The 21,582-nt window shown below is 33.6% G+C and overlaps 1 long non-coding RNA gene and 2 pseudogenes across 3 annotated transcripts; all 3 read left to right on the top strand.

Annotated features, from left to right (window-relative positions):
* The first annotated feature begins 4,687 nt into the window (after window positions 1-4,687).
* On the top strand, window positions 4,688-5,859 carry LOC145134750 (uncharacterized). Its single transcript, XR_013719327.1, has 4 exons — window positions 4,688-4,857; window positions 5,039-5,081; window positions 5,162-5,235; window positions 5,310-5,859. It is a non-coding gene; the product is annotated as an uncharacterized LOC145134750 (long non-coding RNA).
* A 5,636-nt stretch (window positions 5,860-11,495) lies between these two features.
* LOC145130441 (putative ubiquitin conjugation factor E4) lies at window positions 11,496-15,098 on the top strand (annotated as a pseudogene). The gene is made up of 10 exons (XR_013717759.1): window positions 11,496-12,376; window positions 12,492-12,696; window positions 12,787-12,938; window positions 13,044-13,255; window positions 13,340-13,492; window positions 13,567-13,770; window positions 13,843-13,955; window positions 14,054-14,171; window positions 14,675-14,764; window positions 14,864-15,098. The product of XR_013717759.1 is annotated as a putative ubiquitin conjugation factor E4 (transcript).
* Window positions 15,099-15,425: 327 nt separating this feature from the next.
* LOC145129628 (uncharacterized) lies at window positions 15,426-20,453 on the top strand (annotated as a pseudogene). Its single transcript, XR_013717570.1, has 11 exons — window positions 15,426-15,515; window positions 17,649-18,032; window positions 18,187-18,477; window positions 18,743-18,802; window positions 19,064-19,117; window positions 19,238-19,281; window positions 19,372-19,565; window positions 19,677-19,736; window positions 19,844-19,918; window positions 20,187-20,320; window positions 20,404-20,453. The product of XR_013717570.1 is annotated as an uncharacterized LOC145129628 (transcript).
* Window positions 20,454-21,582: the final 1,129 nt, after the last annotated feature.

Genomic DNA, 21,582 nt, shown 5'->3' on the forward strand with positions numbered 1-21,582 from the left:
TATATATATATATATATATATATATATATATATATATAATTTTCTTCTACCCTTTGTTTTTAAAAAATACCTTATACTAAGAGTTTATTGAAATCACTTTAAACAGTGGTACGAGATTTACAACAATATATATAATACAGAGTATTAACAAGAGTTGATTTCTAAGGATAGAGAACTACAATATAACTTATCATTATCTAGAGTTATCGCTAACACCCCTCCTCAAGCGAAGAGGTAGCAAACAAACACGAAGCTTGGCACAGAATTGTTCAAATGGTGGGCATGGAAGACTTTTAATGAATATGTGGGCCAACGGAAATGAAGCTGGAACGAACTGAGTGTGTAATTGAACATAAGCATCTAACTCATGAAGAAAATGGTAGTCGATGTCTATATGCTTCGCTCTTTTGTGAGAAATGGGGTTTAACTAAGGAAAAGAGCACTCTTGTTGTCACATAAAAGAATAGGGCGATCCCGAGGCAAGGCATGAAGCTCATGTAAGAGGTGAGTGATCCAAATAATTCCAGCAAACAATATTTGTTATCGCCCGACATTTAGATTCACAGTTGAAGCGAAACACAATGGGTTGCTTTTTAGCTCTCCAAAAGACAAGATTTTCACCCCGAAATATGGAATAACCATAGGTGGAACGACGAGTCTCAATACATCAAAACATCCAACGAGCGAAGATGACCGTGAGGAAGTCATGGAGAAGTAAAATGAAGTCCATAAGACAAAATGTCGTTAACATATCTAAAAATTCTTTTAACAACTTGAAAATGATCACTAGTAGGAGCATGTAAAAGCTGGTTGACTTGATTAACTGCATAAGACAAGTCGGGGCGAGTGATGGTCAAATATTGTAGAACATCAACTAAAGATCGATATAGAGTAGGATATGAACATGGAGAACCGGAAGTCACAAGATAATCTGATGTAGATAATGGTGTTGAAGTTGGTTTAGCATCAAGAAGAGCGGCTCTAGAAAGAATGTCATGAGAGTATTTAGCATGAGTAAGAAATAATCCATTTTCCATATACGAGACCTCAAGACCCAAGAAATAGTTTATCTGACCAAGATCCTTGATAGCAAACTCTGTGTGAAGTATATAAATAAACTTCCGAATGAGAGGTGGGTGATTACTGGTAAGTATTATAGTGTCTACATAGACTAGTAGATATAATATTTGAGACTCTCATTTGAAGATAAATAGAGATGCATCAGCTCGACTACAAATAAAGTTGAGATAAATCAAGAAAGAGTTCAGGCATTGAAACCAAGAACGCGGAGATAGTTTAAGACCATATAACACTTTTTTTAATCGACAAACATGATTTGGAAATCCTTGATTTGTGCACCCAGGAGGTTACTCCATAAACACTATGTCAGTGAGATGCCCGTTTAAGAAAACATTATTTACATCAAGTTGGTGAAGATGCCACTTATGCATGATAGCCAATGACAAGATAAGACGAACGGTGACAACTTTGACAACCAGAGTAAAAGTATAATTATATGTGTCAGGTCCCAGAATTTGACTAAAACCTTGAGCGACCAAGCGATCCTTTAGGTGTTGCACTGTACCATCGGAATTAAACTTTGTATGACAAACCTATTTAGAACCCACGATATTTAAACCACGTGTACGAGGAACAAAATCCCAAGTGTTGTTGGATTTAAGAGCAATCATTTCAACTTCCAAAGTGAATAATCATTTTGGATACAAATCTATAGGCCCCTAACATATCAAACTGTGAAATCATTTAGCCCTTCTTCTTTTAGTCCACTTTGTGTGTTCTTGAGTTGTTTCATGGTGTGGACTTCGCCAACAAGGGATCATTTCCTCCGGGCCTTAAGGCATGGTATGTTTGAATATGTAATCTGACCATTTTTTACGAAGTGCAGGTTGGGGTTGAGGGAGGCAGCCTTTAAAAATGTCCATGCATAATCAAATACCAGTGTTATAGTTATGTATAATAGATCCATATTTTCTTGGTTGTCCTTCCACTATCGAAGTCATTGTGAGATTTCTAGTTGACAGGACATTTATGGATCTTTGATTCCTATCAAACTTTGCGATAGTGGTCGAAATATTGACATCACTAAGCTTGGATTTATTGATTTGTCCCTCCATTTATTTGGAATCTCTAACTTCTATAAATCTAATGAAGGAGGAGTTGTCACCAAATATGTATTTCTTCTTGGCATTGTATGCATCCACCAATAAACAAAAATTATTAGAATCTTTTCAATACACTTGCACTGGTGCATCGTTCTGGTAGATTGGAAATATAGAAGGTGGTGGCATTATAGATGACTAGGTTGTGTTCTTCATGTTTACAAGTATTATTACAATGTATTCTTCTTGAACTGACCTCTTGTCAATCATAGTTTATTCCATCTTACTGAAGAGCATGGTTGACATTTCGTCATTTCATCTCAATAATGTTTTTGCCTCCTCAAATTTTGATGACTTAGTGATCATATTATTTTTTTCATATGTACCATAAAATGGGACCAAAACCGACTTTAAGATCTCTGTTTGAAAACTGTCATATGATAGTTTCAAACTGTCACAAACCACCAAAAACGGTCATAAAAACAGGTATTTGAATAAAAGTCAAAATGGGTCAATTCTCAATGAAAACCATACCTCTGCCCCTTGGACCCCGCTCCCAGGGGCGCTATCCCCGGATCCCCGTTCGTTCAGGGGCTTCGCGTTCTTTACTTGATCAAACTTAAACAAGTGTGTACTTCACACCTTCTTTACTAGTTTAATATTTATCAAGATCACTTTTGATCAACAAAGTAATCTCATTACACTTAAATAACATTGATGATAACAAATCACCAACATGGTAACCTTTGGCAATTTACACTACTAACCTCTATGCTTTTTTATTTTATTCATAAATCATCCATCTTTGGCAATATACAGTAACGATCCTTATACTTTTTTGTTACAATTTGGTAATTTTGGTCTCTTCTCTGATACAAAGTCATTTCGCCACAATACTTTCTACAACATGGCAATATTGGCCCCTTCTCTATAACTTGGCAATTTTAGTACCTTCTCCAATATTAATTAGATTAAGCCACAATATTTTCTATAACTTAGCAATTTTGGTCCCTTCTCTATATTAATTAGAATAACACTTATGAACATTACTTTTACCCTTTTTCAACATTTGACCACCACAATTTCTATATTTTGTCAACTTTAGTCCGTTATGCATATGTTAAAAACCAACCCAGAAATAAATAGACAAAATTGCAAATATGGTCCCTATGGTATGCATTTTTTCTGATGTTTAGTTTAATCCTCGATTTTTTTGGCTTCATGGTCTTTTTTACTTAGTTTGTACGTGGATTTGGTCCCTCCCAAAACTGAAATAACTAAATTGCCCTTATTATATTTATTTCCATTATTTTCTAAAAATATTTATATTTATTAAAGAAAAATAGGGACCTCTCTCTCTCTCTCTCTCTCTCTCTCTCTCTCTCTCCCCCCCCCCCCTCTCTCGTATAAACACAAGCACCAAAATCTGCAACACCATAAATCTCCCCACTTTCGATCCATGGTTCATGATGTATATGCTCCTTAATTCTAGCTTTTTTTACCCTCGCAAAAATGAAGTATTGTTGATTTAGCCAAGAAAACAAAGACATTCAATATACAGTCGATCTTTTATTACACAAGAAATACAATCTCTGTTTTCATTTTTAGCATCTCTTTTTTCAGCTTATTGAAATCAATTACTTAAAGTTCTTGACACATAATGAAAATCCCAAAAACGAAACATGATGATAATCCCAAGAACGAAACCATAAAAATCCGAGAAATCAAACCTACGACTTCCAACAATGATCGTCATCATGTGGCCCATCTGAATCGATGTTGCCATGATGGCGATGAATCAGAGCAAAAAAAGACAAAGGAATCAATTTTACCTCTTTAATATGCCTCTCTCTGAAACCAAAATCGAAGGCAACACCCACCTCCCACACCTCATATCCACTTAATTCTCCCCTTACTCTCAAAACGAAAAAAGTCTGAATCGATGTCGCCATGATGTCATCGATTTGCCCGTATTATCCGCTTGATTTATAGTTTTTTCGTGGTTTTTCTATGATTTAAGGGTTTTAGATTGGAGGATTTTCCAAATTGATTGAATGGTAGGTTTTCCGATCTAGTTGCAGGTTTGAAGCAACACTCTCCAATGGTGATGGCGGTTTGAGTTGCATGTTTTAGAACAAGAACAGAGGAAGGAGAGGTGGAGTATATGGTGTTTTTGCGCTTCAGAGCAAATTGGATGAATGGTGGGTTTTCTGATCTGGTGTTGTTGATTAGAAAACATCACGGGGGATGGAGACTTATGAAGATGTCCCTGGTTCAGAGAGAGAGAGAGAGAGAGAGAGAGAGAGAGAGAGAGAGAGAGAGAGAGAGAGAGAGAGAGAGAGAGAGAGAGAGAGAGAGAGAGAGAGAGAGAGAGAGAGAGAGAGAGAGATGTGGATCCTTATTTTTCTTTAATAAATATAAATATTTTTAGAAAAAAATATATATATATATAATATGAATCAACCCACAAAAAAAACGAAAATTTCCCAATCCAAAGCACACCCTTTAGTTCTATATAAAAAGTACACAGATATAACTAATTTACCGAATTGCAAAGTCCACGTGGACAATATCAAACTTTTGCCGCTTTCTATTTGAATGACTTAGAGACGAACCTTCTCAATAAATACTAACGACCTCTGTCTCTGTTACAACTTACAACATTCTTCATAACTCACTTCCAGTTCCATCGCCTTCTTCAAGCAATCTTCCCCGCTTCTTGTGCTTACTGATTCAGGTACTATTCATGATTTCTTGGTTTGGTTATTCATGCTGTTTCAATTTGGGTATGAATTCGATGTTTCTTTGATGTTCTTGAAGATGTTAATAACAATTCTTTGAATCCGTCGAATCACTTTCATATGCTGATTTTTTGAATTTGATTTTTGGTTTATTTGTTAATTCCGACGCGATGTTAGGACACTAGATCGCAATGGCTCTTTCAGACGTACAACACGCCATGTAAGAACTTCAATTCACTTAACTTGTTTTATATCTATATATTTTTATATAGAAATATTTTGACATTTGTTTTGTTCAAGTCTACTACGATTGGTGTTAGATTTCTTGGTCCGGTTGTTAGCGGGGTACATTGGCCAACAGAACAACACTCAAGGTTAGAAATCTCTCAAATCCCGGAAAATTTCACATTTAAACTTGTTTCTTGATACTGGATTCAATGGTTTGCAGAGATTCCTCCATCCTAATCAACGTTAGAAGATTGGTTTGCATCCACTTACCCACCCGATGATAAGGCTGGCACTAGCGATCCAGAAGATCGCTGCGGACGACAAGAACTACAGATACCAGATTTAAATGAACCCCCCGTCGATAATCTTCCAGTCGACGACCAGCCCATCGGCAACCCCCCAGCCGACGACCAAAACCTACCTGCTGACAACCTCCCGGCCAACGACCCTCCGGCCGGAAATCCTCACGCCGGAAACCCCGAAAACCCTCACGCCGGAAACCTTGACGCCGGAAACCTTGATGCCGGAAACCTTGACGCCGGAAACCTTGATGCCGGAAACCCTCACGCTGAAAATCCGGCCGAAGACGCCCCCAGACCCCTTGCTGTTTACACTCGAAAACGGCGTCGTAATGATTGAGTGGTAGTGTGCTTTGAAAATGTTGTAAAAATGTGAGATTCTCTCTATCTTGATATCATTGTGTTTTTTTTGGATATTAAATCTTGTGTTACGTAATCGATTGAAAATTGTCTGGTGTATGTTCGATGAAATGCTTGACTGAATCTATAAAAACATTTTTTTTTTACTGTTTAATAAATGTTTTTAAGAATTTTAGGTTTTATTCATGTTGCATTGCATAAAGTTATTAAAAAAACACCTTTTTCAACGTTTGGATCCTCTATACATATATTATATAATGTATACAAATCCTTCGGGAATTATTAATGTGCCAAAACAATAATGGAAATGTCCCCCAATAAATCACCCCTCATTGGCTTCAATAATTTAACTCAGCAAACAAAGTAAACGTAGAAAGAGGCAAAAAAAATTATTTATAAACGGTCAAAAAGTATGCAATGGTTTGTTCACAAAAAAACTTTATTAACATTATGGCTTTTTCAATAAATTCATGTAAATGCAATGGAGTTTTTTGTATTTAACCCAAAAAGGAAACACAAAATCTCTTCATGCTTGTACATGGATATTTTATAAAAGAAAAGCTAGCAACTATGATGCTAAGCTTGATGGTCTAAGCATAAATACTTGTAAGTATTGATATAGAACAATAAATGATAATGCCATAGATTAAAAAAATAATAAAAAAAAAAGTAAGGTCATCTAAATAATCAAAATATCATTGTAAATGATTAAATTATCAAAATATCATGATCGGGGATAAAAGTGGACAACGAAATTTTTTTTTATTTTCTCATTTATGTTGGTACCAATTAAATACTTCAAACTTGTGTGTGATCCCATGGTTTTTCACCACGGGTCATATTTTTTTTGTTGGTTTTCTGTTTTTTCAAAATGTTTATGTTTTGATTTGTTGGTGTTGGTAATAAGAAGTGATGATACAATAAAAATAACAATATAAAACAAAGAAAATTTGAGAATTATGACAGCCAATAATAGTTTCCCAAAAATGTATCATATTTCACATAAAATAATTAGTAAAGGAAATGATTCGTCACTTGGCATCCTGCCTTGCTTAAATTTATGTGCTAATGAAACTACCTTTTTACAAATATTAGAAATCGACTCCATAGCATTAAAAAACATATACATATTTTTAAATCAATTTGTTTCTCAATTCCAGGGAAAATCACTTTCAAGAAATCAAGGAACATATACTTTATCAATCGAATCAAACTTATAAGCAACTATGTGCTTCTTAAGAAATTGATCAAAAGCAGGTCTCCCAATCTAAAAACACATCACCAAATTAATCATTATCATATTCAAGAGCATATTTACATAATAACTTGGAACATCAAAAACTTGTAAACAATTGGTTCCTACTTTGTTGAGTAGATCACTTTTTTGCACCTTTTATGTGCCAAGTCTGACCATTTTACCCTTGGTGCTGGTTTATGGGTCTCAGTGCGTCTCCTGTGGCTACATGTCTTCTACTCCTTGGTGCCTTCACTTGTTCATGGTGCTGCAATTGAGAATGCATTTGGATGTTAATTAATTTGCTAATCTTTTTAATTTGGTCTATGAATTGACCTTTTTACCCTTCGGGGGTCTATCTCTCCTGTGGCGATGTTGTTTAGATATTTGAGTGGATAGAATTCTCATCACCTTGATGGTGCTTTCAAGCCTTGTAGCAAACATTGACCTTTTTACCCTCGGTGCCGTTTTGGGTTGTATGTTTCTATTAAAACAACCATTTCATAAACATTTAAAAGAACTTACAGGCTCATGTCTAGCCTGGAAATACATTAGATTATACCAAACCTAAAATAAAACTTGATTAATTTACTTTCATATTCCCCAAGGATATTTTGGACATTAAAGAAAGCCAAACCAATAAATTAGATAAATACATGGTTCGGTTAATGAAAACAAACATTATGTTTAATGCACATTTTGAAAAGTGAAAATATAATTAGAAAGTCAAAACTTGAAAAAAAATACCATGCAACATCCAAATGGTCCATCATCTAACACAATCTCATAATTTCAACATGAGAAATTAAATATTTGGAAAAAGTATTTATCCACCAAAAATATTCAAACATCATTTTGATTTTAAAAAGCCTTGTTCTTAAATATTGATGTTTTATCTGGATACGGTCCAGTTGGAATTTCTCATTATTTACTCTCATCCTTGCATACACCCCAATGAACAACAACATCACTAGGAATATCAGTTTTGCAAATTCAGTTAATCTCTTGATGCAAACTCATAGAGTTATCAACCAAAGTTTGTTTTACTACGTTATATTCCTCATAAAAAAATATTCCTCTTCTCTGTAGATTCTTTTGAATTGAAACCTCTATATTTTTGCAAAATGTTAGATAAATGTCCCAGAGTCCCTGGTTTGATTGAAATAGACGGGTAAATCAGGTTGTGAGAAGCAACAAACGTTGAAATAAAAGAAAATGAGAAAAATATCAGCTTCAAGATCAATGTTGGTATTGAATAAAAATGTTTCACAAACACAGCCTGGCCATATGGAAAAATCTTGTTTATTTTCTATGTCAACATAAATTGAAATCAAAGTCACACGACATAGTGTACTGAAACATTGAAACTTACCAAAAGAGCAGATTTATCTTTTGGGTGATTGAATTTACACATATGGCCAAACTTGCATTTTTGGGTCTTGAGGAAGTAGTGTATTGAATAGCAGTTAAAGGACCTGATCCCCATCCCTAAACTTGAGTAGCTTTAAACAATCCCCATGTTGTAACGTCCTAAATTTCAACCCAAAATTTTCAATTAAAACTTTAAGTGTTTATTCAAATCACAACTACAATATCTTAAAACATTTATCAGAGTATCACTTAAAAGTTTTCATGTACACAAGTCCCCATTGATGCGGTGCAATCAAGCCGTGCCCTTCCTTTATTATAAGAAAACCTGAAACTTTTAAACCACAAATCGTAAGCACAAAGCTTAGTGAGTTCCCCAAAATACCACACACACAGCCGTACCCATCCTTTACTATGATCTTGTTGCTAGATTCTGCTTGACCATTAGCTTGGGGATGAACAAGAGTGGACATTATCATTTTGATTCCCCAACTCGTGCAAAAGTCTCTTGTCCTCTTGCTTATGAATTGGGATCCATTGTCGCATATGATTTCAGCAGGGATCCCGAACCTGGTCAAAATATTGCGTTTAACAAATGAGACTACCTCTTTGTCTTTCTTTCGGGAGGGCCTCAATTTTAATTAACAGATCTCCATCAAAAGAGTTTGACATCAAGAGGGGAGTGAGGCAAGGAGATCCTCTCTCCCCATTTCTCTTTATCTTAACTATGGAGGGTTTTAGTGTTTCCTTAAAAGATGATTGTGATCATCACTTTTTTCAAGGTATATCCTTACCTCATAATGGTTCTCATCTTTTACATCTAATGTGTATGGATGATGCCATGTTTATTGGTGAATGGTTTGAAGTAAACTTAAACAGAATTCTTAGGTGCTTCTTTCTTGCTTCCGGTTTAAAAGTTAAACCTCTTTAAAAGAAAGGTTTTTTGGCATTGGGGTGGAGGATATTGATGTAAGTCGTCTTGCTAATATTTTACATTGTGAGCTGACAAGTATTCCTTTCACTTATCGGTGTGAATATGAAACTTGCTAGGAATTGGGACCTGATTTTGGAGAAATTTAGATCGAAGCTTTCTATTTGGAAAGCTCGTAATCTCTCTTTTGGGGGGTAGATTAACATTGGTAAAATCAGTTTTGGGGAGTCTTCCTCTTTATTACTTTGCTCTTTTTCAAAGCCATGAGGAAAAATATTGATTTGTTGGAAGGAATTCGAAGGAGGTTTCTTTGGGGTGGTTTAAATAATCAAAGAAAAATTTATTGGGTTTCTTAGGACTTGGTGACTTTACCTAAACACAAAGGAGGTCTCGGTGTTGGTAGTCTTAGAACTTTGAATGTAGCGCTTCTTGCAAAATGGCGGTGGATGCTGAAAGTTGAACTAGAATCGTTTTGGTATTTTTGTATTAAATATTTGCACAACTTTAAATTGATTAATGGAATGCCTTTGGCCAAAAAGGGTATTTCAGACACTTGGTCGTCTATTTTTTAAATAAATGGAGAACTTACTGAGTGAAATTTTCTCTTGATAATTTGTTTTTCAGAAAGATGGGTGCAGGAAATCATACTCTTTTTTTGGAAAGATAAGTGGCATGGAGATTATACTCTCAAACAATCATTTCCTAGATTTTACAAGCTGAACAGTAACAAAACCTGTCTGGTGTTGGACATAATTTATGGTGGTATTGGGGCTGGTTTTTAGGGGCAGTGGAAGAGAAATATGAAAAAAAGTAAATTACACGAATGGTCCTTATGGTTTAAGGTAATTTGCGTGTTTGATCCCTAACTTAGTTTTTTAACTCGGAAGGTCCCTACTATTTGTTTTTGTTACGCGTTTGGTCCCTGTCTTAACTAAAAAGACTATATATCCCTTGATTTTTTAATTTATTTAAATAAACACACCCACAACCCCATCTCTATCACCTTATCTTACCTATCCCACCATTTTTTCCTATTTAAATAATAGTATTTTTAGGTAAGACAGGGACCAAACACGTAACAAAAGCAAACAGTAGGGACCAAGCGTGTAACAAAAACAAATAGTAGGGACCTTCTGAGTTAAAAAAATAAGTTAGAGACCAAACGTGCAAATTATCCTAAATCATAGGGACCATTGGTGTAATTTACTCTATGAAAAAAAGGTATGGAAGAATCTGAGCTGAACAATTTAATGAGTTTGTTTGATGATGTAGAGTTGCCCAATATTCCAAATTCGTGGTGCTGGAAAGGTATGTCAAGTGGTATTTTCTGTTAGTTTCTTAAGAAGTTTGATGGCAGATAAACTAGAACGTGATAGAATTCTTGGTGGTTTTATATGGATGAAGTGGGATTCTATATAAGTTATTTGTTTTGTTTAGAAGTTTCTTCTTGACAGGATTCTGGTTGCTTCCAATTTGTGGTTGAGAGGGATCACGTTTGGTTCTTATTATTGTCCTTTTTGTAACAACTCGGAGAAGGAGGTAGATAACATTTTTTCAACTATTCTTTCTCAGTTCATTTATGGGATTGGTTCTTGGGTTGGTGTCGATTGCTTCCAATTTGTGGTTGAGAGGGATCACTTTTGGTTCTTATTCTTGTCCTTTTTGTAACAATTAAGAGAAGGAGGTAGATCATATTTTTTTCAACTATTCTTTCTCAATTCATTTATGGGATTGGTTCTTGGTTTGGTGTCGTTGTTGTTTTCTTGGCTGGTTCAGAATGAGGACCTTCTTAGTATTTTGAAAGCTTTTTCCCATGATAAAAATAGAAGGAACCTCATCTTAACTCTTTTATATGCGGTGATCTGATTTTTTTGGAAACCCTTAAATGATTTGGTGTTCAATAGTTAAGGTGGTGGATGATATTCAACTAATTTCATTCAACTGGATTAAGCATAGACCTAGTTTAAGTTATGTTTATTGACAATTTGACATGATTGTGTATCTCTCATTTTGTTGCTTGTTTCATGTAATGTTTGCTCATTGTACTATATTTTTGTTCTAGCCTCTTGCTAGCTTTTAATGAATCGGCAATTAAAAAAAATATAAAGTATATTATCTATTATGTTATTTATGTATATGTATGTATATTATCTATAATTATTATATGTATATGTACATCAAGTCTATAGATACATACAAGCCTCCATTGGCTTGTTGACTATGGAGAAACAAAATTCTTAGAAACTTTTTGTTGATCCTTCTTCTTTACCCATTCAAAATAATCAAACCTGCCCATTTTCACCGTCTTCAATCAAATCAAATCAATTCTGAGACTATGGCGACGACCACCGCAAAACCGCTGCGATCGCTGAGGAAATCGAGGACATAATCCTAAGCAAAATCTTCCTTGTAACTCAAATAGATTCAATGGGGAACGATACACGAGCTGTTTACTTGGAGATGACGGCAGCTGAGATTTTAAGCGAAGGCGGTGAACTGAGACTTTCTAGGGATGTGATGGAACGAGTTCTTGTTGATCGTCGCGCATATGAAGGGAAGAAAATCACTAATATGAAAGATAAATCAGTTAGGGCTCAGATGGAGTTAGTTGTAAATCAAGCGAAATATTGTAGAATTCACTTAGGTAACCCCGATATGTTCGCCGATTCCCAAAGAGATAAATCGAATGTTTCTCCATTGTTGCCTTTGATTTTCTCTGAAGTTTCTAGTTCAATTGATACTTTTGGTGGTGGTAGTAGTGGTGGTGCCTCTTCTCCTCCTGGTTTTTTGGATGAGTTGTTTAGGGATTCCGATTACGATTCCATGGAAACGATCTTGAAGCAATTGTATGAGGATTTAAGAGGGGCTGTACTCAAATGTTCTGCTCTTGGAAACTTTCAGCAGCCATTGAGGGCTTTGATGTACTTGATAAGTTTTCCAGTTGGTGCTAAAGCTTTGGTGAATCATCAATGGTGGATTCCCAAAGGTTTTTTCATAAATGGCCGTGCTATTGAGATGACAAGCATCTTGGGTCCTTTTTTTCATATCAGTGCTCTTCCTGATCAAAGTTTTTACAAGAGTCAGCCTGATGTTGGGTGAGTTTGATCTTGATTTTCTATTTCCATGGCTATTATATGACTTACCTTTTCAAGTTTCCATCTGTTCTGTTAGATCATTTTTGTTTAACTTTCATATCCATGGAATATGCAGCGAGCAGTGTTTTATGGACTCATCAACAAGACGCCCTGCTGACCTTTTATCTTCATTTGCAACAATCAAATCTGTCATGAACAATTTATACGATGGATTGGCAGAAATTCTTAGGTCTCTTTTAAAGAACACAAACACACGAGAGAATGTGCTCCAATATATTGCAGAAGTGATCAACAAAAATGCATCAAGGGCTCATATCCAGGTAAAAACAAACTTTTTAGACCATAAAGGCATAATTTATCTATCCAGGTGAAAATTTTATTAATATTGGATAATTTGTGATTGGTGATAGGTTGATCCTATGTCTTCTGCAAGTTCAGGCATGTTTGTGAACCTTAGTGCTGTTATGCTTCGATTGTGTGAACCTTTCTTGGATGCAAATTCAACAAAGAAAGACAAAATTGACCCTAAATATGTGTTTTATGGTTCTCGTTTGGATTTCAAGTAAGATACTCTTATCTACTATAGATGTATCTTTTTCTAAATAAGAAAAGATTGAAACTACAATCCCTCAATATGAATTTGATCATGATTCTCAACTGAATACAGAGAACTAACTGCTCTTCATGCATCTTTGGAGGAAGTTACTGAATGGTTAAACAAAAACAAGCCAAGCCAAACAATGAAGAAAACAGGTTGCTTCAATCTCAAGAAACAAAAGTCAAACCTATTCATTTATTTGTGAATGTTTCTTTATGACTGCTCGGGTTCTAAATTTGGGTCTTCTGAAAGCTTTTTCAGACTTCAAGGATCTTGTCCAGGTATTTATTTCCTTAATCCCATGATTCAAAGTACAATGTCCTTCCTAATAAGAAAAGAAAATACAATGCTTTATTTGGTTGCAGGATATTCAAAGACGTGAAGATAGTTTAGCAACCTTGAAAACCATGCAAGAGCAAACTCCTTCACCTCGAGTGACACAGGAAATTGCTCGAATTGAGAAGGAAATCGAAACGTGAACACAGGATAAATTATGTTATGAAGCTCAGATACTGAGGGTAAATTAGTCTTTTCCTTTTTTAATATTCGAGTTTCAGTTTTTTCAAATCCTTTTTTTGTATGTTATTGTTAGGATGGAGGACTACTTCAACAGGCATTATCTTTCTATCAGTTAATGGTGGTTTGGTTAGTAAGTCGAATTGGTGGTTTCAAAATGCCTTTACCACGATCTTTGCCCATGGAATTCGCATGTATGCCTGAACACTTTGTGGAAGATGTTATGGAGTTGCTTATTTTTGCTTCTAGAATCCCACGTGCTTTAGATGGTGTCAAATTGGTAAAAACAAAAAAGATTTTTTTTAACTAATTATTTTCTCTAGTCTCACTTTCGCTTTTTTTTCTTTGGCAGGATGATTTTATGAACTTTATTATCATGTTCATGGCAAGTCCAGAGTACATTAGGAATCCTTATCTAAGAGCCAAAATGGTTGAAGTCTTGAATTGTTGGATGCCTTGTAGGAGGTATTTATTTATTTATTTTGATTGATTGATTCTATCATCTTATGTTATTTGCTTACAAAGGGTATTTACGTCTTTTTACGTGTTGTGTGTGTGTGCAGTGGCTCATCGTCTGCTACTAGTACACTTTTTGAGGGGCACCAACTCTCTGTTCAGTATCTTGTGAAGAATCTTTTGAAACTCTATGTTGATGTCGAGTTCACAGGATCCCACACTCAGGTGAGTGATTGTTTCCCATATTTAAGAAATAGCAATGTACTTCTATTGGTTTGTTTATTCTAGCATCCGATTTTTCTTTTTTTCTTTTATTATTATTCTACATATATTTATAATTTAGTAGATATTTTGAAACCTCATGTTTTTATTAAAAAAATTTGCAAGTACAATGCTATAGTTTTTTTAGATATTCCAAAGTACAATGCCGTTCTAATAAAAAAGTTAAAAGTACAATGATGCAATTAGAAGAAGCGAAAGAATTGTAATTTTAGCAATGTCATCCAAATACAAAGCAACTTTAAAAAAAAAAAATCTAAATATCATGTATTTAATAAGAAAAGAAATTAAAAGTACATTGCTATAATCACATAGATACTCAAAATACAATGCCATAGTAGTAAAAAGCACAATGCTGTAATGAGAAGAAATGAAATTTGGATTCTATAATAAACAATTCAGTAAAAGTACATTGCTATTTCTTATGATATTTCTTCACTGTTATGCAGTTTTATGACAAGTTTAACATCCGCCATAACATTGCTAAACTTCTAGAATACCTTTGGCAAGTCCCTGTTCACCAAAATGCTTGGAAACAGGTAACTTTTTATTATTATTATTATTATTATTATTATTATTATTATTATTATTTTAATTTTTAATCAACTAGTTATTAACTCTTTTTGAAAATGTTACAGATTGCGAAAGAAGATGAAAAGGGTGTTTACTTGAACTTTTTGAACTTTTTAATCAACGATAGCATCTTTCTTCTTGATGAAAGTCTGAACAAGATTCTTGAGCTTAAAGAGCTTGAAGCTGAAATGGCTAACACAACTGAATGGGAACAAAGATCAGCACAAGAGAACTAGACTTTACCACTCTCAAGAAAATGTCTGTCTTTTCACTTGTCTCTATCTTTCAAAATATATATAGGGGCATTTTCGTCATTTTCTCAATTTACCCATTATACCATTTTTACCATCTAAAAACACCACAAATACAAAAAAAAAAAAATCACACACAATGTAGATTCATTATCTTGTCAATTTAGTCGTTGACTTATAATTTTTTTAGAGTAAATTACATGTTTGGTCCCTGAATATAGTTGGTTTTTGCGATTTTGGTCCCAATAAGTATTCTATTTCATTTTTTTGTCCTTATTTGAGGTTTTTGTAACGTGTTTGTCCTTTTACATATTTTTCTATTTATAAACAAGAAAATACGTTTTACTGACACAAATATAAATGTTGGAATCTGCAGTACACTCTGATGAAAGATCCCGTCATTTTACCATCTTCAAGAATCATAGTAGACAGACCCGTGATTCAGAGGCATCTTCTCAGTGACCCTGTAAAATTTCCATCTTTATGTGTGTGTGTGTGTGTGTGTGGGGGGGGGGGCATTTACGTCTTTTTCACAAACGAGAGCGAGAGAGCTTCAAACAATTGCAATTTTTGTCCCATTGATATCGGTTTCGGACTTTCGGTCCCATTCCAGTGCTATTTTTTATGATGACAAGGATTAAGGGCATTTACGCCTTTTGCACATGAGTGATTTGTCTCTTTTTGAGTTGCAATTTTTGTCCTATTAGTGTAATGCATGAGAAAACGCAATATCAAGGGCATTTATGTCTTGCACAGACAAGAGGGTATTTATCTCTTTTGCACAAATGTGAAATAAAAAGCAAGTCCCTGTCCCTTAAGAATTCGAAAAAACCCTAGAAGATGTTTTTTCTTCTTTTCACAGCTGCTCTTTCCAAATCCGCTAGATATCCGGTCCCAAATCGTCACCCCTTTCTTTATTTTTTCGATAATAGAGTTGGCTATTTCTGTGGCGTCATCTCCCGAAGGCAGCGGCGACGAGGATGAAGCTAGCAGAGGTCGGCGATGCAGGTGGGTGTCGTTCGCAAAGAGAAAGGGCGGTGTTGGAGACCCCGAACAAAACATCGACTCTTTGAAGGAAACGGTGGAAGGAGATGGGGTTGAGGGGATGTAGAAGAAAAAAGAAGCGATGGGAAGCTCTAGATTGGTGGGAAGTGGGGATCATCATGGATCGGTGGATGTTAATTCGTTATTGGTTTAGAGTAACGACGGATATTAATCCCGAAAATATCGATATATTATGAGAAAAAAAGGACCAATAGAGAGTTAAAATTAGCTCTAAAACAATAAAAATTCTTTTAAATACCTGAATATAATTTGTATGCCTTATCAACGTCGCTGAAGAATTATTATAAAATTTTCAGAACGGTAATGATCTCTGTTTGTTATATCTTATAATCTAAACACTATTATAAAGAAGGTTTAAATTACCTATTTTATTTTTGTAATCGTTATTTTATATTGTTAGTTTTTATTGTATTAGCTTAATCTTTTGTAAGACCATCTTCATTTTTTCCCTTATAAATGGAGTAAAAAATTGGAGTAAATAGTGTTTCATCTCCAACCCTATTTCATTTTATATCCCATTTTTTACCCCAAAAAATATATTCCTAGAATATTCTATTTTTATAACTTATATATATTGTCAAATACACCCCTCTACTAATTAAACTCTATATTTATGATTAATTAACATAAATTAATATATAACTTGATATTATAAATATTAAATATTGCATTTAAATTATAATTAATAGATAAAATAAACTAGAAATATATAAAATAAAAATGAGAGGGACTAAATATGTCAACCAAACTTCACCTCAATTTTTGGAGATATGAATAGTATCCCCCCATATATGAGGGAATACTATTCATATCTCCAAAAATGGAGGTGAAAATGAGGTAGGGTTGGAGAAGAATAGCGGAAGAAATGAAGTTTGGGAGTGGATTGGAGATGCCCTAAACATACAATTGATATATTTGGAAATTAAAATAGTATATATTCTTACTCAAATCAAACTATAATTAAAGTAAAATCGTACATATTTTTGAAAATAGAAAAAAAAATAAATTCTTGGAAACAATTTGAGAAGTTTGAATTTATAAGAAAAATGAGAAAAAAATTTAAATTATTAAAATTAATGAGACTTTAATACATTTAATACATTACATATATAAATCCTTTCTAATAAATATCTTACATATTAAATGTGGAATTTTAATTTCATAAAATGAAAATTAAAATAAAATGACAAGTGGAAAATAGAAAATTCAAAAATTCTAGAAAATGACATGTGTCCAAATGAAGGAGAAGAGGACATGTGACAAAAAAAACTTTCATTTATTAAGGAGGATATATATATATATATATATATATATATATATATATATATATATATATATATATATATTATTAAACATATTGACCATTTCTTGAAAATTAAGAAGTACAATAGGTATTACTTCATGTACAATAATATTAAGCATATAACCACATCATATACTTATTACACTGTATTACCTTGCCCTAATCTCCTAAACACACAAATGCCGCCATCAAACCAATTCTCATCCGGTTTATCTCTTCACACACAAGCAGCGCACCACCACCTGTCTCCACCAAAGATGTAATCGACGCCCTGGAAGTCCACCTTTTCCGTCACACACAAGTAGCCCTAACCCTATCCCGCCACCACGATCAACCACGATCAACGATTTGGGGGAACAACAAGTAAATTTGATCCGGGTTTGGAGCTTTTATTTCTTATTCTCGAAGATCTCTCCGGCTTTGAAAATCGAGGATGGCACGGGGAAACACGCGTTTATTGGGTTAGGGTTTACAGAGAGGAACGAGGCGTTTGATTTCAATGTGGCGTTGTCGGATCATGAGAAGTATGTGAAGAGAGAGATTGAGAAGGATGCCGATGAAGCCAGCGACTAGAGTCATATCAATATCCATCCTGCTGTAAATCACAGATTGAAGGTATGTATCATCACTTACAGTTTTCCGACTATGCATATAAGATTATATAGTCGAAATTTTCAGATTAGTAGCTGAAATTATCTAATGCCTAGAAGTATTGAAATGGATTTGAGCTCATTAGACATGTATTAACCTGAAACATTACGTATATTAGGAGGGTGAAACAATTCGAATCACTGTAAAAAACAAACCTGCAAGTGGAGCTGGGATGCTTTCATCTGCAGGATTATCTGAAAAGATTAAGCCACTCAACCTTGCTCCTCCACCCGAGAAGGTTAAGTCTAAGCCTCTAGGCCTTGCTCCTCCACCAGTTGCTTCCGGGAAAATTAGGTCTCCTATCCCACCTGCACCCAATGATCCTGCTGCTGTTCGGATGACTTCTACAACTCATCATATTGCTGCAAGGAATTCTACAAATGCTTTCACATATTTCTCTCAGCTCGAGGTATGTCTAAACAAGCACAAATCTGAAGCAGAAAACTTTCATAATGGGTGCCTTTTAGAGAGTGAGACATACATTGGTGGTCGTATGCTTCGTTTGGCTTTCTATTACTCCCCCAAATTTTTTGATGTATAAAACGAAAAGCATTCGTGTTTACGAGCAATGTCTTTTCCACACTATCAGATATAAACTTCCATTATCCGACAAAGTGCAAGCTCATTATGTTTTGTATGGTTTTGAGCTGAATATTCTTGCTTCTACCATTCAGGGCAGTGATCAAGATAAGTTGAAGCAGATGGTGAGTGAAGAGGATCGAAATTCTACCAAGGTATTTGCTCATCTAAGCTGCTATGTCTTATAGAATGAATGTTCTACCTCCTTCATGGTTGCATCTATGTGTTATATATGGATGCTATGTCTTATAGATTATAAAAATAAAAAGAATTTATGTGATCTTGTATTGAAATACATGTAATAAGCTCTGTCTCAAATGTTTCATTTCCTTTTTGTGATAGTTTTGTTATAAGTATATAGGGTTACCATGGTTGATAGTGCATGTTTTTACCTAATTTCTATTATGATATAACAGAGAGAAGGAGATGTTGATGCTGAGTCAGACAAAAGGGATTTAAAGAAACTAAAGGTAGAGACATACACTTGAAAAGATACCATGAATATTCATGATATGTTTTTCACTTTTCCATATCTTTAAGTAACTGATTGTATTCATGTAATTCTGCTTTGTATTTATATACTGATGAAGATGAGGAAAGTGTCAAAGAGAAAAAGAATGCAACAAATGAAAAGGTATACTGTTATACTATTCAATTGGATTACAGATAAATTACAAACATACCCTTATGTATTCTTCCTCTACTTGTATCAAGATTGTTGCAGAGTATGCAAAGTCAGGAAAATCTTCATGCAAGAAATGCACTTAAAAGATCGATTCAAAATCTTTAAGATTGGGATTGAGTATATGGGACCCACGTGGGTTTGAAAACACCAAATGGTATCACTCATACTGTTTCTTTCCTCTTGATGTAAACTTGTTGTCAGCAGAATCAATCGAAGGATTTTCACAACTCAAGGTGGGGCCCAATTTCATTTTCTTTTGATTGACAATTTTTTTCTTCACTTATAATCAGAATCACGATTTTGTCAACTGTTTTTGCTGTATTTTTTGGTGTTTTATTATGCAGAGCAATGATCAAGAAAAACTAAAGAAACTTATGACAGAAAGGGATCAATCTTCTAAGAAGGTATTGTTTAGTGTTTACTTTTTTTTCTCATTTTTAATGAATTAGAAAACTATTTAAAGTTTAAACCAGTCATTTTAATGATATAATTTTTGAGTTCCTATTTTTAGACATCTGATAAAATTGATGAAGACATTGGATTGAAGATAGACTTTTCAGCTAATGATGTCAAGGACAATTACAAGGTAAGATCAATCAACAATTTTTGCTCAATTTTATACTAAAATGTTAAATTTATAGTCAACTTCTATTACTTTTATGCATCTGTAAAGGATGCTATGCTATTACAGAAAAGGTAATGTTAAATGTTAATAGTTAGTTAACAAGTGGTGTTCAGTAAGTAATGTGTGTTAGATGTGTGTGTTTTTTTTTTTTTTTTTTTTTTAGTTTTAGTTTGGGGATGATTATAAGTTGATTTTTAGTTGTTTTGTTTTTCCTTTTTGATGTATGTAGCTTCCTAATAATGGTTTTAAGACCACAAGGACAACTGAGAGATGTGCTATATCAGAACTAGAGAAGGCATGTATATGAGAATTAGAAGGAGAAGGAATCAAAGAAAAAGACGAAGAAGGGATCTGGGAAAAACGGTGAGGATTTTCCATTCTTTCGGTTTTTTTTCCTGATTTTCAGACAATGTGTATCATCGGTTTCATTTTTGCTATATATATAGTTGGGGCTTACACCTTCTGAATCATTGATTCGGTTGAGGGTTCCTCGGGAGTAGATCAATCCTTAATAATAGGCCGCTCTGATTTTTGGTTGTATATATATATATATATATATATATATATATATATATATATATATATGTTGTAAATAATTGGTGGTGTTGTAAATAATTGGTGGATGACATAATAATTGGTGCATGGTACATTTGTCAACATTTCTAACTAGTTACAATTATATGTTAGTAAAATTTGTAGTATAAATACCCCTTCATTGTAAAGAATGAAACACACCAAAAAGTTATAAGAGATATAACTTTCATATTCTCTCTAAATATTATTTCTTCTCAATTAAAGTTCTTATCAAAGTTTACTAGTTTGGTTTGATTTATAGTTACATTAATTACGCTTAATTCATAACACGTTATCAGCACGAAAGCTCTAATCAAGGTTATTAAACAAGTGGAAAATCACATCTATCTTAATCAAGGTATGTATTACTTATTAAAAACACTACTAATTATAAAAACCTCAATCATATTAAAATAATAATAATACTAATGAATTAATGAAACTTATACATTATGGACTACTAACAATTTTTATTTCTTATACTAACATTTCTTTATGCATTCTAATTTTTATACTAACATTTACATTATGCAACTAATTTTTATTTATGCAAACTAACATTTACATTATGCAACTAACTTTTATTTATGCATACTAACATTTATATTATGCTACTAACTTTTATTTGTGCATACTAACATTTAAATTATATTTATTTATACATGTCAATGTTTATTTATATTTTAGATACTCTTCATAATTTTATTTAAACATTTACTAATATTTATTTATGTTTCTAATTAGTAAAGTTATGTATTAGTTATAAGTCTTATTATATGATTTATAAAATACATATACATATATACACAACGAGAATATATATGCAACGGTTATAAACAGCAAAAACAACGGCTATATTTTTTTTACCATAAATAAACATCTTTACCCTGCTTATTTTACCCACAACAAATATTTCTCTTTTTTATCAAATAAATCAATTTCAAGAAATCAAGCTTCAAGATGATTCATCCTTTTGTGATAATCATGACTATAATAGTCATGTTACTTTTTATCCCAATCCTTAACATCGAAGATAATATGAAATTTCATCT

This window comes from Lactuca virosa, chromosome 8, assembly GCF_052849685.1.
Source record: "Lactuca virosa cultivar CGN04683 chromosome 8, Lactuca_virosa_CGN04683_v6, whole genome shotgun sequence".
NCBI lineage: Eukaryota > Viridiplantae > Streptophyta > Magnoliopsida > Asterales > Asteraceae > Lactuca > Lactuca virosa.